We start from the raw sequence: 24,357 nt of genomic DNA on the forward strand, positions 1-24,357 counted from the left end.
CTGTGGCACACATTTTCACGTGCCTCTGTTAGGCATTTAGGTAGGTAAATGTCGCTGTGCAGCTGCACCAACTACCCCATTGCAGCAATTGTGAGCTAGTGGCAGTAGAGAGCACAAGCACTATAGGAAACTTAATTCCTTCTCCCCAGAGCTGCTAGTTAAGCAAGCCTGAGTCTGAAGGCCTGTGTTTCTCTTTGTCTTACAGATTTTGGGAGGAATTCTAGTAAGGAAAAGAGTGGGGCATCTTTATTATATCTAGCTTCTGCTTCACCAAGACTGGGCTTCCGGAGTGAATTTCTGGCATGAAGGAAAGATGAGCAGAAGGACAACCTGGAAGCTAAACATTGGGCTAGGACTAAGGAATGTCTTGGTTTGGTTTTGGGGTCAGTTGCAAGCTGGTTTATGCAGTCAGCAAATCCCCCAATATGCTACGCTTTCACGTGTGAAATGGATAGCATAGCACTCCATCCCTATCTATGCTTTGCATGTTTTTTAGCTCTGTGAAGGCATCACAAGCATACTGTTGCAGCTCTAATCTTGGTAGGGATCTCTGAGATCCACTCTTGTGCTGAAAGTAATGGTCAAGAGGCCACCACCAACACAGTGCTGTTTTCATACACAGTGAGAAACTCCATATTTTAGCTATCCATGTGATTAAGGCATTAATCCTTGCCCCAGTAAGGGCCAAAATGGTGGAGAGAATCAAACTGCTAAGCCGCTGTTCAAATCTGGGGGTCTGTCCTGTCAGCAAAAAGGAGATTCAAAAAAAGAGGGTCAGCTGGCTCTGGTCCTAATTCAGCTTGAGGAACAGATGCTGAGATTTTTACTGTAACTGTTGCTCTGTGCAGCTTTTCAAAGGGGCAGCACTGTAAATTTTTAATTATTATGTTGGCGAGGGGGAGAGTAAACAGCAGCAGTTCAATATTAGCGTTCACAAAAGTCTCTGCTGGGACAGCTAGAAAGTCAGACTTGCAGCCCTAAGGTTTGTTGTCCCACTTCCCTGTGGCTTTGCTCTTCTCCTACCAGGCCCTTTGAATGTGATCTGAAGTCTTTAAAGCTCATCCAGGTTTTTCACATGTTCAACACAGTCTGCTTTGATACAGACTAGACAGCGCCTGTTTTAACTTACTCATCCTCTGAGAGAGAGGACGTCTTTAAAAATTATCCCTTCCAAGAGCTACCCTGCTTTCAACCTGTGGATATGGGTCCAGGGTCATGTCACACACAGCCCTTGCTGCTCTCAGTCTGCACAGTACCTTGCTCTCTGGCCAGTGCTGGTGGAGGAAACGTTGAAGGGCTGTGGTGGTGTTTGGTGTGAAGAAAGCAGGGGAAAATTTTGCCCAAGATTTAGATCATAATTTAGGTTCTGGGGGTTTTTAATGTGTAGGGTCAGTGGCAAAGCTGATGGCAACACAGCTAGTCTTGTGAATCACTGCTTACTACTTCTTGGATTAAGCCTGGCACGCACAGGGATTGCTTTTTGAGGTAGTGGATTGGGCTGTTAAAGAGAAGAGGCTGCAGATTTCAGGGTTCAAAGTGTGGGTTTGCTTTGGATTTGGAGGCCTTGAGGAAGGGTTGCTACTGGCCATCTTTAGTCATAGCAGAGTGAAATGCCCATTCCGAGCCCTCTTACAGTGGGAGGACTTTCTCTCTGAAAAATAATTTTGTGTAGATATATATATACACACACATATATAATATTTATACACACAAACACATATATATACACATATATAATCATCCAAACCCCATTAAATGGGAAACACATATACTGAATTTAGCAATGCTTGGTCAAGTCCCCAGAATGCTATCAGTTAAACTAATAGTTAAAACCCGAGCAGTGTCTGCCACAATATTTCTGCTTTGAGGTTTTGAGTGTACTTTTTGTTCTTTCCTCCTAGAACTTTTACGCAATCTTAAAGTTTTCTGCAGCTTGTTTGACTCAAAGCTGTTGTTGCAAATTTGTTTGCCAAAGGGAATTTTTCATCATTCACAGGAACTATTCTTAAATTCTGCAAAGATTCCTTAGGTGAGAGTGATATCCCAGAGAACTGTACAGATGCTGTGGGTATGGCAGCTGATCTCAGGGACACTGCGGAGCAACTCAGAGCTGAAACAATTGACCATATTCATTGAAGTGGTGGGCAGACCATAGGGAGACAGAATGTAGTTACCTTCACCGGAATTTGGCCAGCGTCCCAGCTACTGCTAATGCCTCTGCTCTTACAGAAATGTCCTGGGATTTTCATTAATGTATGATTCAGCTTATAAAAACATGTGCCTACTGCCCTAGCCCCTGGAGCTATGGCAATTAAAGAAATGCTCTTTAGCCAATGTGTAATGACTGGCTTTAGCAGGCACATTCCCTTCCTTTCTAGTTATTTATGCTCCCCTCCCCTTCTTTCTCCTCCTCATTCCCAAGATGCAAGAGTAAAGTTTCCAGTGCATTGTGTAAAAAACACATGTGGTGAGTCCCTGTGCCCCATTCAGGTAACGTTACAGTCTTCATGTAGCTGCATGGTCACAAAAGCGTGCTCTGTAAAATCAATCAAATGGGTGTCGGAGGGTAACCATCTCTAAGAAGGCCTGATTCTGGCTGTCAGACTAACTTACCTTCTGCCAGGGGATGAGGGCCCCATGAGTGCTTGCTCCCATTGTGTGTGAAGCAGGAGTATGATTTTTCAGTGCTTAAGACTGAAGCTAAGAAATAGAAAAGGTTGTGCAGTACTCAGATATAGAGTGCTCCATGTACCCAGCTAAGCCCATCTGCATTCATACATCAACTTGTGTCTTTAATGCTGCTGTCTCTGGGACCCAGCACTACATGCAAGAAGAGAGGAGGCTAGCAAGTCAAATGGGCCTTTTCATCATGCGGGAGCCAGGTCACTTTTTTGTGTGCTGCCCTAGTTTAGGTATAAAACTGGCGTAAGCCTAGCAGCAGTCATGGAAAACGTGCCTTTGTAATCCAATTCTTTCCTGCGATCAAGGGCCTTTCGCTGCCGATAGCCAAACAGGTCATTTCACATTGCCCTTGTTAGTGGGAATCTTGTAGTTGTTTGTCCTATCAGTTTATTTTCAATGACATTTTTGGAAACAGAAAAGCAGCAAAAGAATATTGAGAGAACTGTGAGAAACCAGGAAATGGTACCATGTGTAGGAGAAGGCAGGAAGGGAATGTACATTTTCAGTTTGTATTTGAGATGCTTGCAGTGGACTTTTCCCTGACACACATGGCAGGGTAAGAATTTGAAACCCTTACTCTAGAAAGGTGTTTACGTGTCATACTCATGGGTCTTTTTATTTTAGATGCAGGGCAAGGTGTAGATATAAGCTTCCACAAAGTTACCAGCCATCTGAACTGAATACTGAGGTTTGTCTTCACACAGAAAACAGTTTCAAAAGACAAGCTTAAGAGCAAGAGCCCTCTGGTATGCAGGAAAGAGGAAGACAGTGGGCAGTGTGTCTGGTGTTTTTATAGGTATGTTTACCTCATCCATCTCCATGGCACCTGACAGCAGCACTGGCTCTGAAAACTTGGACCTGCCTCAACCTGAACTGCAGCTAAATTCATTTATGTGTCTACTGCAGCTAAAAATAGTTTTGCCACAAAATATTTGGCTTGATAAATGAATAAACTTGGAAATGCAGCTATAAATCCCCTTCCCTAAAAGAAGATAAGTTCCAGAAAAGATGGGGCTGCTTCAGAGGATTCAAGCAGGGAGAGGGATAGGTGCTGTGCACATAGCTTAATGAACTTCAGTGGTGCTAGTACAGCTGGGACAGGACAAAACAGAGCACAGCCTTACTGCCTGAGCTGTTAATTTGATTTTCTGAGGCATATTCTGGAATCTGAGCTCCATGCACAGCTCTACTGCTGGTGGTCCCAAACCAGCTAAGTTCAGAGTCACCCCTACACATCCATACGAGCTGCAGCGTTTTGGGAAACTTGTGTCTGCCAACAGGACGGTTGAGCTGGGGTAAAAACTGCTGCCCTCATGAGAGGATAAAGGCTGGACCTTAGGGAAACAGGCATTGTACTTTGTGAGGACTAGGAGCAATTCCCATGCGTCATCTGCCAGGATACCTGTAAAAAAACCACAGAGAGCAGGCACTAACATCTTTGCTCTTACTATTGTGAGAGTGGCTTTAGGGAGTACCTTTCCCGGTCGCCCACATCTGAAGGGATTTTTTGAAGGTAGAACAAATATGCTTCTGTGCATGCTCTACCAGCTTTTACATTATTAGTGTCCACATCTGCAGCATAAAATTGACAAGAAAGTTCCTGATTACTATGAAATGCCTTGCTAATCACTAGCTAAGTCTGCTCTTACTGTCTTCCTTGCAAAATTGCTCCAGCATTTTCTTGCGCTGGCAAAAAACACTCCCTATGCAGGTTGAAGTCATTTAGGCTGACCTGTGGGCAGGGAATTTGGGGGTGCTCTTGGCCTCTTGGGCACTAGTTAGAGAATTGACACAGAGCACAAACAAAATGCATTCAGTGTTTATTAATGTGAATGTTATCCAATGTTTAGTAACCTAAGGTCCTTTCAGGGCAAACCGATAGGGAGCATGCTCAGAACCACAAGGTTAATGGTACTGTCATCAAAAACCTTAGCAGCAGAGCAGAGAGACCACAGAGATTGTGCTGGCAATGGGAGGGATTGGAACGTATCAGCCAGACAGGATGAAGAGGTCAGGACCCCTTCTCTCTCATTTTGTAATCAGAGGACTGCAGCATTCCCTGGTGAGTCCGGGTTTTCAATATCTAAATTAAGAAATAAGGTAATGCCACTGTTAAACAGTTTATTCTCACTTTTCCACACCATAAAACTTATTCATGCATCTGCCTTTAAACCTTTGAGATATTTACTCTGGCTTAAGTGCAGCAACTGCTCTATATTCACAACAATAGTAATTGAACAGCCTTTCAGATTAATTTGCCACTTGTGCATAACTCATGTTACTGAAAACAGAACTACCCATAGTTTTGAAGGGTGAAATTCAGACTTAGAACTGAGCTGACAGGGTTTCATTCCTTTTCTCATTAACACTACACGATCTGCTCTTTTGCCCCATCACTAGAAAAGCATCCCCTCACGGCTGACTCCCACCAGCTACAAATGAGTGGTGCAGAGAGCAGCAGTTGTCCCTTGAATTTCCAGCTGCCGCGGGGTGGCAGCAGGGGACAAGGATAGTGACTGCAGGGTCTTTGAACAAACCGACCACAGCTGCTGTCTCCCTCGCAGAATTTACTGCTCTATCTCCTTGCTGCTCCCAGTAAGACCACGAAGTCCTGCAAGACATCCACAAGGTCTGAGCAAGAACAGGCTTTTCAGTTCCTGTGTTCTTTTCTATTTGGGTAGCCTGGTAGGACCCTGTTTAGGAAAACGCTTATGCACAGCTAAAACTGCATGCTTTCACGTGGGTTCATGGTGAGCAGCTTCTCAAGTGCTCGGCCAGCCTATCCTGTCACGAAGTCACGGTATCATGTGTGTGTGCAAGTAGGTGTGCACGGCAGTAGGTGGATGGTGGTCAGAAGTACATGGACACTTTGATCTTTAAGATATTAATTCTTCCTGTGTGAAATTGATAGCTTCACTGCTTCCTGTGCTTTAGATCATTTCAGAGTACTTGATTGTGATTCTTTACTCTTTGGGGGTTATGGTAGCGGCACAGAAAATGCTGCCAGGGAGTTCTTTCCATGGGTCGATTTCAAGCAAGAAGGCTCATAGATGGTGACATGACATGGGCACCAGTCCTGCCGATAGCCATGCCTTTGTACGATGTGCTGTCATGCTCCAGTACATGGGGGACCAGAAGCAATGCATTTTGTTGCACAAATGCCAATTTTTTTAAAATAGCTGCTGCACTTGGATCTGTGGAGCTGACGATCTCAGCAGCAGCACTGAGGATCTCAGAGAAATAGTCTTCCTTTTGTCTCCAGGAGGCTCTTCCTTCAAGAAAGTACTAAAGCACACTGGAGGTACAGTGGGGAGAGAGGTCAGGGAGGAAGGGTGACAAGCTGATCTGTAGGCAAGGAAAATGTATCTCCAGGGCTGTAAGTCTGGCATCTTTCATGGGCACTAAATTCACTTGAGAAGACTTTTTAGTAATTATAGAAGGCTGGGGGAATAAAGAAGGGGTTTGCCAAGTGTGATGTGATGACAATGGCTTAGACCATAAAATTCCTCTTTTGTACTGGCACCGTCACTCTAAGCCGTGTGCTGTTGCCATTATCTGGTCCAAGGGGAGTTCTCGCTGCGTTATTGTGGAGTGTGTGTGACCTGGCAGCAAGTAAAAAAGCATTGAGCCACCATGCTGTGATGAACCGGCCCAGCTACTTCTGGAGAGTCCGTTAGCATTTCCTTCTCATTACCTAGGGATGCCAGCAGTACTCTCTTGCCCTGAAGGACACGTCTCTCGATGCTGAGCTGTGTTTTAATTGCTGTTGGCTGCTCTAAGCTTTGCTCTTCAAAGGGTCCCTAAAAATTTTGTTGTCTGATTCTCATTAAAATGAGTGAGAAGTGAATACCTAAATCCCTTAGGCAGCTATTGAATGTCTGGCAAGAGCTCCAGTCAGTTCATCAAGCATGGCTCTTATGCATCATCTGGTTTTTTTCCTCTCAGATGTAGACCATTTAGTGATTATTTGTTTCTATTAGTAGGCTCAGGGAGAAAGGAGGAGCATGATGAAGAAGGGAATATAGGGCAAAAGAAAGAAAGGGAAATGATAGCACAGTGAGGGAGGGGACAACTACAGCAAACACAGAAGAACGAAAACTATGGAGACAAGTAGGGAACCAGCAATATAGATGGAAGGACGTCCAAGGGCAGTTCCTCTTGGTTGTAGAAAAGGGAAAATTGCCATAAGAGAAAATGGCTGAGAAAGTACCATCCCCCAGTGCTGGGGATGTGGTAGAAATATTGAGGGGGGGAGTCTCGTTTGGCATCAGTACAGCGTGACCTGGCAGTCAGAGAAGAGAGTGAGACTCCAGCACTAATGTGTGATTGTTTCTGTGACCCTGGAAAAGTTACATAAACATTGCTTCTGTTTTTATTCCTTTCTGATTTAGGAACAATACTTCCTGCTGTCTTCCCATGGTGTTGAAAGGTCAAACTAGTTAATGGAAGGAAAGTTCTTGAGGATCATTACTATGTTGTCATTACTATTATTATTGCTGTTTATAACAGGTATAATGGAAGTGTTAATATTGGGGAAGGGAAATAAGGGAAAGAGAAGTGACAAACATCAAAAGCAGTAACTGGCCATGCTGGAGCCAAGTATCTGTCTCCAGGAGAAATGAGTACTACGTGTTCCAGTAGCCAGAAAATCCCATAATTTTAGGTTTACCTAATTTATGGAATTACCTGATCGCAGGACAGATTTTCTTGACGTTTTTGTTTTGAATTCATGTGAGCAATATGCCAAGACAGGAAGTTCACTGTCTAATCATGTGGTGAAAAAAACCCTCAACAGGTGTGCTTTCAGAGTCTGCTGGTTGTCTTCTTTTTTCTCCAAACTGATCACAGGTGTATATCTCAGCTGTATTTTCTTACAGGGAAATATTGTCCAGTTACCCCAAGAAGAGACAATCCAAAGGAAGTGTAGTGGCAGCTGGTCACCCTGTCAAGCTACAGCCTCTAGGTGTTATGGCAATATAGGCCATAACGGCAAGTATAGAAAAGTAATACAAATGTCTGGGAAGATGTGTAAAGCATCCTGTGAAAAAGGGCTTAAAGTAGTGCTATGTAACAAGGATTGAAAGGCAAGTTCCAAATGTCATTCACTCCTTGTTTTTAGAACAGGCAGGAGGGAGATTAAAGAAATAACTAGATTTCCTACTATGGCAGTTCCTGTGATGCTAGGTTTGGCTTTCCCCAGGCTTGAAAAAAAATTGTCCTTGGAGTAGGTAACAAACATTATTTTGCAGACACGTCTCCAACTGGTTTGTTTTCCTAGATGGCAAGGACAGGAGGAGGGAGGGTACATAAGGTCATGCTGTGAGAAGAGAGTATGCAAAGTAAAAGGAAACTGCCAACAGCAAAAATTAATATGTTCCTATGCCTATCCCTTTGCACTCAGTGGAAAGGGTGATATTACCTGAGGTGGGACAGTCTTTGCACATTTTACATCTTGGTTTGTGAGTGAATGTTGGCTTGTGACATCCCAGTTTGAGGGATACACTGCAACCACCAAGGAGGGCTGTTTGGACATGGTATGGGGGGTCCATACAGGTGCCTGTGGAAAGGATTAGGGATCAGTTGATGTCACTGACTGAAAATACCAGGGTTTGTAGGGTTCAGGTGGTCCCTTAATAGTGCCTTACACTGTTTTAATAATTGGAACTGTTACTACAGACCCATCAGCTTTCTCTGGGGCATGGCCCTGGGTGAGAAACATCAAGCACCAGGCTCAGTTCACCTTTGTGGGTAAAGCTGGTATATGCTGCGTTGGCTTCTGCCACAATGATCAGGATAGAGATGGTGACAGTGATGTGGAGTGTCACCCTGCACACTTGGAACACAATAGGAAGAGGAGTGGCTGGGGAATGGGAGTGTGTGAGGAGACCTGGATTTACCAGTGATCCTCAGCTGCCATGCTCTTCCAAGCTGCACTGCTGCGATGGACTCAGTAGCCATGCAGTAGCTTTGAGGCAGTACTCTCTCATATGTTGGGTAGAGCCACATGTTTGATAGCCCCCCACTTAGACTGTAATGGGCTCACTGTTTAAATGCCATAGGAACTGGGGTTTTAATTATTGAAACTTTGTGAGAAATGTGAGAAAGGACTGTGAAGTTGGGGGCAGGATGGCAAAGCAGGGTGAAAAAAAGGAGTCCTGAGTGTGGAAACCACAGGTGTGTTTAGGGCAGAGCAGAAGATCTTTCCAGTAGACTCTTGGACAAACAGCTATTTTTAACCTTCACATTGCAAAGCAAATATTAACTCTCAGACATGTGCAATCACTGGCTTTGTGCCTCTGGAGAGGGGCGAGCTGTATCAGATACAACAAAGTAACAGGGAATGAGTTCTTGTAGCCCCTTGAGCTGATATCACCCTGATAATTGCTGCAGACCAAACAGGATCAAGTTAACACCCTCCAGGCCCCAGTATTTGTATCACCTGGTAATATACCCTCTGTGGCATCCATGGAATGGATTGTTCACAAAAAACAAACAGCCAACAAAGAAGTAATGCTCTCAGATTCCCACGTGCCCGGGTAGGGTGTGTTTTGCAGGCAAGACTGCTGGGATAAAAGCTGGCCTGATGCAGGAAACAGAGAAAGCATTCCCTCAAGTTTTAATGCTACAAAAGGGCGAGCGTTACTCCATCTGCACAGGTATCGCTTTTCTGTAGTTGCTCTGTCTGTGACTCAGGTGTATATTGGTGGTTTTTTTCCTTGCCTTGCCTGGTTGCTGTGTGCTGTGAACAACAGGAGGGAAAGGTAGGAAGAAACATTAATGACGTTAGAGATATTTGCTCCCTGAACACCTTGACACGGAGCAGCAGGCAGCTGAGTGCTGAGAGAGCTAGGGGAAGAAGCCATCCCCTGTCCTTTAGCCACCTTTTTCCTGTCTCTCTAGGCTAGCAGAAGGACTGTTTGCTGCCACTGTTAAGCATGTCAGGATGTTTTGCAGTCAGTTCCTGGGCACATCACAGGTGGCTTTATGCTGGCTGAAAACAAGCTGATTTTCCCCCTGTCCCGCAGGTTCTCTTGTTTCTCCTTGCCTCTGTGTTTTGTTCACACATTGCACACGTCTGCCGAGACAGACATTGTAGCTCCAAATGCAGCTGAGAGCAGGCTTTGCTGTCTTTCTGCTTGCTGTTGTCACAGCTTTTCCACATCTCTTGTTTCCTGTCCCTCTGTTTGTCTAACCTGTCCATTCAGACTGTAAGGCTTGGGGCAGAAACTGTCCGTGATAATGTGTTTGTACTGTGCCTCTAAAAAAGGGACCTGATATGGCTCTAGGCATTACTGTAGAGCAAACAGAGATTAGTTCCTTGTCTTGTATATATGAAGAGGGGTGGAGAAAATTTATTGTTAGGTTTGCTTCTTGTTGCAGAAAAGATCCTGGAGGCTTCTTGAAGGCCCGAATCAAAGCTGTAGCATAGATCCACCTTTCTATATGCATTAGTTGAAAGAAGACTTGATTTTCCCTGCCCCTGCCACTTTTAAATGTAAAAATCTCTGTGGGAGCCTAACAGTTCTGTGCTTAAGAAGGTGGAAAATTATCTTAAGAGCTAAGCCTTCTTTCCTCTTCTGGCTTAGGAATTTAGAGTCACCAAGAGGAGTCAGACTCAAACTCATCCAAGCACGTCTTCTTATCTCTTGTAGCCAGCAATCTGTTTTCCATTCACTTCTTGCCACTTTTTGCTGAGGGGCTGACTGCTGAGGTTAACCTTGCTCACAGGACAGGAAGCAATCACACAAGAAATGGAAAGGTGTGGAAGTGTTTGAGCCTGCAGAGTAGTCCTAGGAATGACCTTGAATCCTCACCACTTGTCAGTAACTTGCATCAATCCTGTATGGATCACAGTGGCATTTCTGCAGCTGGATTGCTGCTTTGGTGCCCACAGCCACTTTGCTTTGGCACCTGCCCTTGGTAAATTATGCTGGAAAAGAACTTGGTCCTTCAGGGAGCCTCTTATCTGCACTGGCAAAGGGGCACTTCAGTGTATTGCCTGCACTCCCGGTTTCCAGATCATCCAGGTTTGGAGACTATGGGAAAACAGTCTGGTTACTCCTGAGCTGGGTTTTCCCCTGAAGTGGGGATAGCCAGGGGTGCAGCCAGGCACTGTAAATGGCACAGGGTTGGCGATGGCCCCTGCTGTCCTGGGGTAGCGCAGGTGCAGGTGGGGAGAGAAGGGGCGGTGCTCAGTCATCAAGGGGTAGCAGGTTTCCATCTGGATCTGTAGCACTTCACGGGGGACAGGCAACACTTTGCTATTGCTTCATGTGCTTCGTTTTGGCTTTTGGGAATACCCATAAAAGGTGAGGTCCTGGTCCCCTTTGTGTCAGAGGCTCTGTGCCATTTTCACTCAGCATCCTGGACAGATTCCAGTTTGAGTAAATACCACTGGCTTGCCTGAAATCCCTTGTCTGAAAAACACATGAGCAGTTCCTGCTCATTTCAGCTTTCATCAGGTCCAGCTTCAGGCACAGACAACATACGGATTGCCTCAGGCAGCAGCTCAGGGAAACAGGAGAGGAGCAAATGATGGGGACTAGGAGTGATTTCTGCAGATGTGTCTTGAAGGAAGCCCCTCTGCCCCAGTGAGGGGTGGATGGCCTTTCTCTCTGAGTAGTGCCTACCTTTGGGCACCTGAAAGTGGGAAAAGCAGCTTTACAGCAGAAGCAAATCCCAGCAGTAGGGAGGGGAGAGGAAAGGGGCTGGGAGCTGGCTGTGCTCCTTGGTACCCCACTTTCTTCAGGCTAGCTGCACCACTTTATCTGAAGCCAAGTGCACCTGATGCTGGCAAAAGAGATGAGAGAGGGTGCTGAGCTCTGGCTGTCTTGGTCTCCTCAACTACCTGAGGAGGGCACAGCACTGGGGGAAGCTCTCTGCCGCAGCCCTGACATTCAATTTTGCCACTTCTGAGAATCGAGGTAGCATATTGTGTGTATATATATATCCTTAAAGCATGAACTGATGATTCAGTGGAGGGGCTGGTGAGCTGATTTTGTCCTGACAGATAGGAAATGAGTCTGCCTGTTCCCGGAGACACATATATACACACATGCTGCAAGGGAGCTGTAAGCTGTCTGTGACAGTCTGGTGCAGCCCTGAGCTTGTGACTCTTCTCTGTATGGGGTCAAACACTGCTGAGTTTCTCTGATGTCAGCCACAATGCTAAAATCAGAGCTGGTGACTGTCACTGCGGACACGGCGACTAGATGTCCCTCTGGGTTTACAGTGGTGCCTCTCTGATGTAGTATCTGGAAAATAAGCCTGGGGATGCCAGAAGTGTTAGTTGTGAATGGTAGGGGCTGGAGTTCTTGCTAGGTGTCTTGCTCCAAGCCAAGTAAGTATATTCATCAATATGTTTCAGGCTATATGTGGGAGAAAATATGTTGCCTTGCCTGTGTTAAAAAACAGATTGTTTTTTTTGGAAGTGTCAGAAAGGTCTCGTAGCACTGCTAACCGTTCAAAATGGTGTAGTTTAGCTTGTTCTTCTACTGAATCAAGTTCAGCTTCTCAAGATGAATTCAGTCTATGTGAACCTTGTATGACTACCTGGAATACATTAGTCTCTCCGGTACTATATGCTTTGTACTTGGGAGCAGAAATGTTACTGTACAACAACCCAGAGCACTATGAGAAAAAATCCCTTCCTTGCTTCCCTGCAGAATAAAACAATAACTAATTTGGAAATGCTTTCTTCAGCTTGGAGTAAATGTCAATAGCTAAGTTCTCTTGAGATGCATGTCTGCATCAGGAGTGGAGAAATCCAGCAGAGACATGGCTCCAGGGGGAGACCTTTGACTTAACTAGTTTTTGATTGAATTGTCTTAACTGCTCTGTCATGCTGACACAGAGGTTGGGGACAATAGGGAAGAATTTCTGTCTGCTGTATGGGAAACACTTGCTGCCCCCAAGTTGTGACATGGCATTAAGTCTGAATGAGGGGAGCAGCATATTCTCTGGAGTCATTCAGCAGCTCTGCAATTTTGTTTTTAGGTTTGAGAACCATCTCTGAACTCCACAGGGACTTAAAAATCTCCACCTCTAATGTGAAGCCTGAATCAGTCAGCTACTCAACGAGTTTACTGAGCAAGCCAGATTTGGCCCAGTGGGCCTCTGTGTGCACTGCTCTGTACTGGGTACAACATGCAACTGGTCTGGTGTGGCTGTATTATACCTATTAGTGGACAGGTAAATGAAAGACCCCAGTCTTGCCTGTTTGGTGATCCAGTCTGGGCACTGAGAAGTCATTAAAGCCTTGACTGTTGAATCTGGAAACAGGTACAATCAGGTTTTCTGTTGTTTTCTCTCAAATACAGCTGGTCTAACTCCTTCCCTCAAGTTATACCAGTGCTAATGACTTTGTGAGGGACTAGGAAGAGATGAACCCCAGATTCACTGGAAATGCATCATTCCACTGGAAAGAATGAAAATTATTCCCGTAAAATATTTGAAAGCAAGAGATCTAAAGCAGAGAACATTTTTTTTGTAATGCTTCTCCTGGGTGAGTCACGGATTCCCTGCAGCAGAGGAAGCTACCTCTCTCAATGCCCTTGTGGAGCAAAATTTCTTCCTCTCTCACCCTGTCGGTTCCTATAAAATCTTTTTCAGCAGCTCAGGAATTCTGGACAGCCATCTCCAGCAGTTCATTTGTGATGCTTCCCTTCCCATCGTTACAATATCTGACATGAAAAGGGCAGTAGTTTGTCACTGCAATTGCTGCTGCTTCTGTCAACACCCAGCTATGCTGGTTTACTGTTTTTCCCAGAGCATCTCCCAGTGTCAGTCAGGAGTTGTACTAACCTGCTGTGTGGCACAGCTCTCACTTGTGCAACTGCATACAATGTGCATACATATTTGCTTGCTTGCTTTTCTTTTTTATTGAGAAACTTCAGCAAGTAAGTTTACAGTTTAGGAATCACATGCACCGTTCATAATATAAAGGACACAAAGATGGAATAATCCATCTTAAAAGCTACAGAGAATTTGTTGTTACAAAAGCTCCTCAAAGAAAGGGAAAAGAGGAATAAATAAAGAAAACTTCTTTAAAATAATCAAGAAAGGATCTCAGTTAGACAGCATTCTCTGAACCTACAGTAACCATAGCGAACCAACAAAAGACAGTAGTAATAAGTCTTATGTATCCTTGGTGATCTGCTTAAGCAACTTCTTGCTTTTACAGTAAGCCAAAAAAAAGGGAGAACAGATGGGTTCAAAGTCTGCTGCAGGATCTATTGAATGACAAGAAGCCTCTTCTAATGCAAGAAAACGGACTGGAGTGTTAATGCAAAGCAGGACCAGGGGTGGCCTTTGGGATTTTCAGGAAAGGGCAGTGCGCATGGAAGGCTTTACTGGAGTAAAGACAACTGAAGGGACTTGAGTTTGCGTCAGCCCAAGGAGACTATTGAGGCGTATTGAAGTGGGTGTATTTCAGGAGAGGCCAGCTTGGCAGGGAAGTTCTTATTCTCGCCTTCTGAAAGAACCTGAAAGAATCAGCTAGAAATGTTTGTGGAAAACAGGAGAAAGAGGTGTGGGGGAGATGCTGAATTCACAGAAGTTTGGTGGGATTTCACAGGAAGTAGGAACCATCTTGTAGGTGGTTGGTGGAACAACCTCTGGAAGGGGAGGCTTTACTGTTGAATGGTTCTAATTGACATGGACTCTGCCAGGGTCAAGGCCTGTGAGCTAGGGATTTGCAGAAGCCCTGGAATGAGAGCCAAGGTTTGGATCATCGCCACCCACAGAGGGCTCACACATTAAATAGACAGGATGGGCAAATTTAGTAACAATTGTGTCTGTTTTATAGGTGGGAAACTGAGGCATGGAAACTAAGAGTTTTTATGTTATTGTTGAATGTTTTGCTGTACAGATGATCCTGTTGATTTCAAGGAGAGGGGTTCTTCTCCCCACGTGGCAGTGCCTGGGCAGCTGGCTCTACTCACAGCACCTGCACTAAGACCAGCTATTAAATCCAGCCCCCTAAGGTTTAGTCCAGAGCATGAAGTTCAAAACCAGCCTCTTTTTTAGGTATTCGTCCACCCTGTGCTTGTCAGAGTCACCTCTTATAACTCAGCTTGGCAGAGTAGTTGGCTCAATCTGACCAAAAGGAAAAAGACTTCAATCCCTGGCCAGCTCCTGCTGGCTTCTTCTGCTTCTGATGGATGAATGACAATCCTACAGCCAGAAGGTTTGCTGGCTGCATATCACCTGGTTTTTCTCAGCTTAAATAAACCATAAGTAGTTATTATTATTATTGTTGTTGTTATTATTAATGTTATTGTTGTTATTATTATTATACCATAAGACCAGTGGTGTCCTGGAGCGCATTAAGAGGAGCATGGCCAAGCAGGTCTGAGGGAGGTAATCCTCCCCCTCTACTCTGCTCTGGTGAGGCCACATCTGGAGTGCTGTATCCAGTTCTGGGCTCCCCAGTTCAAGAGGCACAGGGAACTACTGGAAAGGATCCAGTGGAGGCTATCAAGATGATCAGGGGACTGGATCATCTCCCGTATGAGGAAAGGCTGAGAGAGCTGGGCCTGTTTAGCCTGGAGAAGAGACAACTGAGAGGGGATCTTACCAATGTCTGCAAATATCTTAAGGGCGACTGTCAAGGGGATGGAGCAGGCTCTTTTCAGTGGTGCCCGGTGACAGGATGGGCACAAACTGCAACACAGAGAGCTCCATCTGAATGTGAGGAAAAACTTATTTACCTTGAGAGTGACAGAGCACTGGAACAGGCTGCGAGTCTCCTTCTCTGGAGACATTCAAAACCCACCTGGATGTGGATTCTGTGCAGCCTACTCTAGAGGAGAACCTGCTTTAGCAAAGGGTTGGACTAATGATCTCCAGAGGTCCCTTCAAATCCTGACCATTCTGTGATTCTGTGATAAGAAGTCATCCTGGATATTGATTGCCCTCTTATGCTAGGTGCTGTAGCTCACGGCGATTACATTTATGGCACAAGTGACTGTTGCGGGTGATTTTGACGATGCTGGGGCCACTCAAACTACTCCAGTACAACTTGCACGCTTAAAATGGACTGTATCGCTGGCTCTGCCCTTACTGACTGACAGCAAGCACTTAGAACCACTTCAGGTTTAGGGAACAGCTGAAGACTTGCCTTCTCATTTCCTCTCACTTGGGACCTGGTATACAGGGTGAGATGGGTTGTTCAGAGAAGGTAACCACATGCAGAAGTGGCCTGCCTGCATATTATTTGTCTGCTGTGGCATGCCTATCTCTGCAAGCATCTTCCATCTGTTAAGTGCTGAGTGCATCACAGACCCAACAGGGTTCCATCCTTGACTTTGTTCAGCCTTGGCTGGTGAGGCAGGTGTTCATTTCAATAGGTTACATGTGCACTGAGGTTTGTTTGCTTTGTTGATAATTGTTGCATTGGGTAGAGAGAGAGTTTTGTGTTTATAGTGCAGCTTGTTTTCTTTGAATCATTCAGTCCTTTCCTTGAAATATCACCACTCCTTAAACACAAATATTTTCAGAGGCATTCAGAGAGAAGAAATGAATGTGGAGCATCTGAGCCTTGCTTTGGGAGACAGTGCCTTGTTTCTAGACATTTGGTGAAAACTTGGGAGTCTTTTTGCCTCTTTTGACTCTCTGAGTGGTAGTGCCACGTTGTAACGTGGCCTGTTGTGAATGCTTTCCTTCAGGAACTATAAGGAATTTGCATCCAGGGAACCCCAGTAGAATAGATGGTACGACTGTACCTAAGCAACAGGCAAATGAGAAGACTAGCAGATTATTAATGGATGACATAACTATGTAAACAACAAAAGATCAATCCGTATCTCCATTTATATTCTCTCTAGGTACGTGAGTAATACCGTTTCAATGCTGCCATCAGAAGCTTCTAATCACAAATAGTAGGTCTTGTGTTAGGTCTTGCTCATGGATAGTTTAAGTATACCGGAGCCAAGCACATCATTCTCAGCCTCTGAGTACAGGTGACTCGGTGCTCCTGCTAGCAAGCTTTCCTTCAAGGCTTTCTTTATTATGGTGCTGCAGCTGCCTACATGGCCTTGTAAGCTGCAGTTTAAGAGCCTGGACATAGGAATAAGCTGGAACACATCAGGATTTGAAGAAAGATTTCTTTCAGAGCTGTTTATAATGTTAGCAACAATATAAAAAATATTGCAGGGTTTAGTCTTTCCATAAAGCCTTCAAGTTTACATGATTTGTAAAGGCAATTATGGAAGAATCCAAGTTTCTATTTTCACTAAAAAAGAGGAGAAAAAGAAATATCTATCTCATGTGGTTGCAAAGAGAACCTTAAACCAATGATTCTATGGAATGGAAAAAGCTAGAATATATAATTACAATTTGGATTATTAGAGGATAAAGCACAGATCATGATTTTGTTGATTTTTTGAGGTCAGGGTTCAAGGCAGGTGTTAATTCAAATGCTTCTGATGAGTATCTCAGCCTTTGAAGTAATTGGTCTTTGTTACAGGAAATATTTTTCCAAGAATGCCTTTTCTCCATTATATGTGATCTAACATAACAAAACAAAAACAAACAACAAAAATCCTTTCTGTTGATTATATCACAAGTTAATCTAACTCATAGTATCCCACTCTATTGTATTTCATTGAAATGATACCCACCTGTTTTCCTTTACAGCAGCAACAAACTGGAGCAATACTTCATTTTTAGTTTGTTATTTATTATGCTGGCAGCAAGGTCTAATGTTTCATCTCACCCTTCCTGGTAATTGTGATACAAGGCTCTTTATATGAAGTTTCATTCCTGTGGTTTTATCCATTCTTAAGAAGAAAAGAAAAAACTCATTCATCAGTGGAATGACTTCCTGGTAGGATGAATGACAATGATTTTTACCTAGCTTTGTAGGGGGTTCATAGAAATTGTTAGCTAATGTTTGTGGAAATCAGATTTTAAGTTTTAGAAGGTATGCAAGCTGCAATTTTATTGTTCAGAAGAACAGATGGGCTTCACCTGTGAGAAATCACCATTCAACACTGAAACTAATGTTCTGCTAAAAATCAGAGTGGTATGTCTACATGTGCTGATGGGTTATGGCTCAATTACACTTTGCCTGGCATGACCTGAAATAAAAGTAACTTCCAGAAGCGTGCATGCAGTTTCACTGCTCAGAGAATGGTACCCATGCAAATAGCAGCCCTTCCCCGGCTGGATCAGAGCCTTAATCCAATTGAGGTACATTTCTTTGTCTCAGAGATGATGTCTGGGAAAGTGAAGGCCTGAAGGAAGAGGTTATACTTCTGATGTGCCATGTGATGTTATACTTAAGTGTGCGTCACACAGCAATTGCTAACACAGGTCACAGCTTCTGTTGAACAGGGTCTGCCAAGTGCTTTGAATATCAGATTTTGTGGTGGCAAGTTTTGTAATGAAAGCTGTATCAGTTGCACTCTGAACCGGTGGCACTCCTGCAGCTCCAGAAACTCAGGATTTCCAGGGCATTAACCTGTATATAACCTTGCCTTCTGCTATGCTAGCATGCCTTTGCAGAGCGGTACTACATTAGTGAACAAGGCTGAGCTTCAGAGATTCTGGGCCAGATTTTCATGTCCTCTGCCTTGTCATTTACTTCTTTGCAGAACTGGCATATTTCTGTTGGCACACTGATGGAGAATCAGTGTGCATGAAGGACTACACAATGTACATGATGGACCATACAAAACAGAAGGAAGTGCCCTAAGATTCACCTAGCTTTGCCGCTACTTGCCGCAGACTGCTTACTTTCTCATAAAATCAAAATAATTGTCTACTTTCTTTAAATCCCTAGCTGAAAAACCCTACAGAGGTGCTGCATGTCACTAACTACAAACACCTATGTGCATCTGCTTTGTTGCTGGCCAGTAAGTAAGAAGCTGTTGTTAATCAGCCAGCTTGATCACAGAGAGAAGCTTGGACAAAAAAAATCACATCCAAGCTCTTCTAATCCTGGCTTTGCCCTTGGGCTTGTGCCTGGGTGCTTTTATCAGGAGGTGTTCCATGGACGTTTTGCTGGCGTTTGCTGCTTCCAAATATCAAAGACTTTTCAGGCTTTTTCAAAACAATGCTTCTTGGCAGAATTAATTTGGTTGTTAATCCCCAGCTTCCATTTATATGAAATGTAGGGGAGGCAAGCACAGACCTTTGAGGAAGCTGGCTGGCAAAGGGAGACAATGTTTCTTAGTCACATTGCTCAGTCTGGAGCTGGGTAGACCTAATTCCTTCAACAGAAATGTTTGCTCAGCTCTGCATGTGATAGCCAGACTGTGGCGGGAATGTCTTACTATTTCTTTCTCCTCTCTTTCCGGCGCAGATCGAAGAGGGAGGTAAAGCGGACTCCCTGCCTGCCAAGCTGCAGGCTGGTGATGAAGTGGTGAACATCAATGAGGTGGAACTGAGCAGCTCCAGGAGAGAGGCCATCTCCCTGGTTAAAGGGTCTTACAAGAAACTGAAGCTAGTCGTTCGCAGGTAGGCAATCTTCAACACTCCTTCCCTCCCTTTCTCCTGCCTGCAGGGTGTCACAGTCATTCTCCTTACATCTCCAGCTGGAAGCCTGTGGCTTGGCTTGATCTTGGCAAAAGCCTTGTTTTAAGCACATAGGCATGAGTCCAAGGGCAAATGTTTGTTCTTTTCAGCCAACTTTTCTATGACTCCTTTGTCACTGATACATCCAAGCATGTGTAATATTTATCCGAATCTCTTTTACTGCTCCCCTGCCACGTGACAATCCAGGATTCCTGTTCAGTGATTTACAAGCAGTCCTGTCTTCCTTCAAAGTGCTTAGGGCTCTCTGTAAAAGGGTGGCAGTTCTGTACATAGCTTTTGCCTCACTTGCTGCATGTTATCACTGTTGCTGTCACAGCAGAAAGATTTCCACCGGCCTGACCAAGATTTGGAGCTGCTTCATGTTCTGCAGGTGAGTGATAGAGCGGCTGTGCTGACCAAGGGCAGTCTGACCAATATTGTATTCAAGATGTGATCTAGGGGGAAGAGCCACTTCATCTGCATCTTTTGAGAAACAGCCCCTGTGCCACCACCAAATGAGTGACTTCTCACATGTTCTATGTGAGCCATTTTCCTGACTTTCAAAGGTCTTGTAGATGGTAGTGAGTAGTGATGCCAGCGTGCTGTTTGATGGTGTGCTGAGCATAACTCAGTGAAGCAAATTGTGCTAATCCTCTTTGGTGACGTGAATAATAAATATGTTTGTCTTAGGGTGAGGACGCAGGACTTGAATCTTGATGCGCATTTTGAATCAGAGTTGTTAGGGTCTGCAATCTGGGGTGGAGGTTTAAGACCTTAATAGAGGTTCTTCCTGTATTTTTACTGTGGGCATATGCAGTTTTTTCTGTGCCAGTTAGGTGATAGCTGGTATCACTTTATGGTGTGCTCTATCCTGAATTTCCACACTTAGCCAGAAAGCAATCTGGGTCAAGATCAGCACAGACCTGAGGAGTTGTCATTAGCCAAACAGATGGTGTCAGCTTGGGTCGCTAAGTTGAAACAACTAACATCTGAGCAATGATGTCCAGGTAGGGCAGGTATGATCAGCTCAGACACCCTCCTGCTCTCTGCAGTATATCTCGTGCTTTTGCTGGCCGTACTCTGTTGTTTACCTAAAGCACCTTTGGGTACTGGCAATGACCTTATGACAGATTCTGAATATTCATATACAGAACTATTAGATGGTTTGGGTAGCCAGTGGGAGGATATTTGCAGAAGTAGTTTGTTGCAATTTGGGTGTTTTCCAGAAATAAATGGTTTTAAGGCCCATGTAGATTGTAGTCCACCTGTATTGACTATACAAAATGTTTAAATCAAACTAACTCAGCAAAATTGTGAAAATAGAATCCTTTGTCACAGTTTAATTTCATTTTGCCAAGATGAACTATTTGGTTCTATTTGGTGTAAGTTGAGAATTGGTTCTGGTGTTTGATCTGTCTACCTAAGAGGTAAAAAGAAAGGAAGGAGAAACAACGCCTGGAGCCCCATTACTGTTGTCTCATCCCAGACTTCTTCCTCTCCACTTCACTGAAGTATTTTCATTAGCATCATTTCTCTGGTGGAGACTAAAACCTGCCTGTATTTTGAAAGGCCCCTTTGCAGCCTGCAAACTGGGAGAAGTACATTGGGAAGGTCAGTGCCTGTGTGTCTCAAACAGGACACCGACAGTGAATAAGCAGTCATGCTCTGCCTGGATATGTATGCACTCACACATACACATATGTGCACACATGCATGTATATGTACCTATGTATGCATATATGTCTTTATACATAGAGAAGTGATGTACTCAACATCAGCAGTGTCATAACCAGGCCTAAATTCAGCAGTTCTTAATATTTCCTTGGGAGATGCCTGAATCACAGGACCACATCTCTTAGAAAGCTTTAAGGCTTTCTTCAAACTAAAAGAGAAAATGAGCAACTTTTAAATTTCCTTAACTTTTCACATGCAGTAGGAATCATGAAAGACAGAGCAATCCCAATGGGCATTGATCACATGGTTGTCATTATAGTTGGTGAGTTACTGAAATAGGAGGTGTCCACCTCTGAAAAAATCAACAATCAGCAGTGCTTTCTGTTCTGAAATGACACTTCAGAGTGTAAAGTAATAGTATCTCTCTCCATTATTTTTAAGTTCCCAAGACCTTTTCACCTTTTCTTCTCCTTTTTAATGAGTATGCAAGGGTATTTGATGTTTTCCTGTTTTGGAATACCATAGTGAACTTGAAGAAAATTTGGTTTGGAGCCTTTCATGGTTTCATTTCATCACCACTAGAGAGATCAAGCACGTTAACTTCAAGAGGTATTACATTCACATATTATTCCTTTGCCAAGGTACTTCAAGCCCTTTGTGCACATTTAAAGCTCAGTGAGAATCCATAAAGTTAGAACTGAAAAATTGCAATTAAGAGCTAAGAGCCCAGCCTTCAGTTCAGGTAATCTGACACAGTCCCAGCTGACTCTGCAGTGCTGGCATGAAAGCAGCAAAAGAACAAAAATGTGAGGTCCTGACTGCTTTGTGGGAAGTGAGTCACAAGTTTTTCTGAATTCTCCCTGCCACCAAAAGTGGCAAGACTCAGCACTCTGCCTAGCTGTTGGCAAGGTAGAAGACAAAGATTTTGTCTCCAGTGCTAGAGGGAAATTGGATGAGAAGGGATAAAAGAAGGATCCCAGAGGAGAATGGTGAGGCAGAGAAAAGCAGTGAGGGGAAAGTGAGTTTCTGCATTAAATAAACCCTTCCAATAGCATAAAATGAAATGAGGCAAGATGTGAAAGAAACAAATTAAGGAAATCAGCTCAGTACAGAACCTGAGCCACATAGAGCCTTCATCTCACGTAGGGGGATGCTGCTGGGCAAGCAGCATATCCATGTGATAAAATGTGAACAAAGGTTTGCAAGACAGACTTGAGGTGAAGCCACAGCACTGAGGATGTGCAGATTATCTTTACCCTGAATGTTAATTAAGACTGGTAAAGGAAGCACTTGTGTGCTTCCCTTTTGGGATTGGTGTTTGTTGTGTTGGCAAGAAGGTGATGTTTTGCAGTACTACATCATCTGAAAATAAATTATTTTTGGAGTGCTTGAGATGTTGATCTTTGTAAATTGGTCATAATGGTCTAATTGAGGTGGATTAAGGTTGCTTGCTGCAAATACCAGCAGTCTGAAAACTGACTGACCAGTCATTTGTGACCTGCATTTTTAGTCTCTGATTTCAGTATTTCATGATAGGTCTTGCTTAAGGAGTGACACAAACTTACACTGACACAGACTTTACCCCTTAAAAGCCACAGGCAAACAATAGCAAAGTCTGCTTGGTGTATGTGGTTTTGGTCCTTTCCAAAGCATATTCAAGGTCAGCATGTTTTTGAGGTGTGGTTCACTGTTTTTCAAATTAAAACCTCAGAAGCTTTCTATAGCAGTGTGATGGTGACACCAGACATCACAATGGACTGAAAGTGCAGATTTTTTTATTCAGATGTATTGCAGTGAGACCATCAAACAGAGGACCAACAAAATACATTTGACCCCTCTCCACACACTTGTGTAGCCCACACAGCATACTCAGATTGCTATTTAGTCTTGGGTTTTATTTTAGGACAAAGGTAAGCTTTTAGTACCAGTGGCAGCAGAGTGAGCCTCTAATTGTGTTACTAAGCAAAAATCAGTGTTACAACACCTTGCTAGGTCTGTAAACACACTGATGCAATGATGTGTTATTTCCTTTGAAATGTCATCTGCAAAGCTCCTGATGCATCATTGTCACTCTTCATCAGCCTGTTATTGATCAGTTTAACAGAGGAAAAGAGTGGGAACAGTTTTAATGAAAGGATAATGAAGGGAAAATTGGGTAAAAGTCAATATAAGAGGAAAGACTGAAATAAGCAGAGATGAGAAAAAGTACCTTTCTCACAAGGATACTTAATAAATATCAATGGTTATAAACAAATAAACAGTACCAGAGTAGTTAGTACATGAAGACTATAGTCTGCCTTTCATTCCTGTGCAAATGTCCTGGGGAGTTCAGGGAAGAACTTGTAGTAGGAGAGACACGTAAAGTAGTGAATTTATATGCTTTCAGCTTCCTTGTTTGTAGACTTAGAGTAGGGCAGAGACATAATGACCAAATGAACCCTAGTGTTAATTAAATACTCTGTCTGTTGCCTAAGATAATGCTTATTTGGGAGATAACTGTTAAATGATATTTCATAGATGCTCTCTAGCTGCATTTGCTTTGTCTCATCCTCACCTCAGGAGGCCTGAGTGGCAGTTTTCAGATGTTCAGCTTTTTCTGCTTCTTTAGCAGGGCTGCTCATGCTAAACTTGTTTAAAAGGCTGTTCTTAAAGCGAGTCCCTTTCTTCCTGCCCATTCCTTGCTACCTCCCTGCACTTGTTTTGCCTGTTCATTTCCAGGACAATAGACTGAGCCACGTGTGTATTTGTTCATTGCTGTAGACCTCAGGTCTGCAACTGGTGTGCTATGAGGAGGCTTGCTGATACTTCACACTTCTTTGTGCTGAAGCCAGAATAAGCTGGAGTAAGAGCTACTCTGCATCTCAGGGAATTACAAAGCCTTACTGAGTGTACCTTAGGTGCACTTTCCAGTCCCTGCTGAGTTACGATTTCCTGCCTCATATACCTTGCTGCTTGTATCTTTTGTATGCTTGCCACTGGCAAGGTGGATTTAGCTTGGTGGTCTGTTCCAGTCCTTTTTCTGTCCCCTGATTCTGAAGACATTTAGAATTGTGCAACAAAATACCTGTTTTCTCCTTGCCTGCTTTTAAATACAGGGTTTTTCAGGACACTTTTGTCTGCTGGCACAGAAGAAAGCACATTCATTTTGTTCTGATATATTTCATACTTGAGCAATCAGGCAAAAAAGCATACCACTGCTTGAGCATTCAGTCCTGCTAGCCAGATCAAATTGCCACAGGTAAACAGAGTGAGGGGAACAACCTTTAAAATTATCACTGTGTATAGAGACAAACAAATATCGCTTCGCTGGCGACAGACTATGGGAGTGAGCCAAGAAGTTAGGTCCTTGGAAGAGAGGTCTCCATAAGTATTTCCTGTGATAGTCTTCAGCATGTCTCTGTCACTGCTGGTGACAAACATCTCTGACTGAGTATGAGCAAAACCAGTTCCATCAAGCCATAGGCTGATGCTGGGGAGGTCTTT

The sequence above is a fragment of the Falco rusticolus genome, chromosome 1, assembly GCF_015220075.1.
Source record: "Falco rusticolus isolate bFalRus1 chromosome 1, bFalRus1.pri, whole genome shotgun sequence".
Taxonomy (NCBI): domain Eukaryota; kingdom Metazoa; phylum Chordata; class Aves; order Falconiformes; family Falconidae; genus Falco; species Falco rusticolus.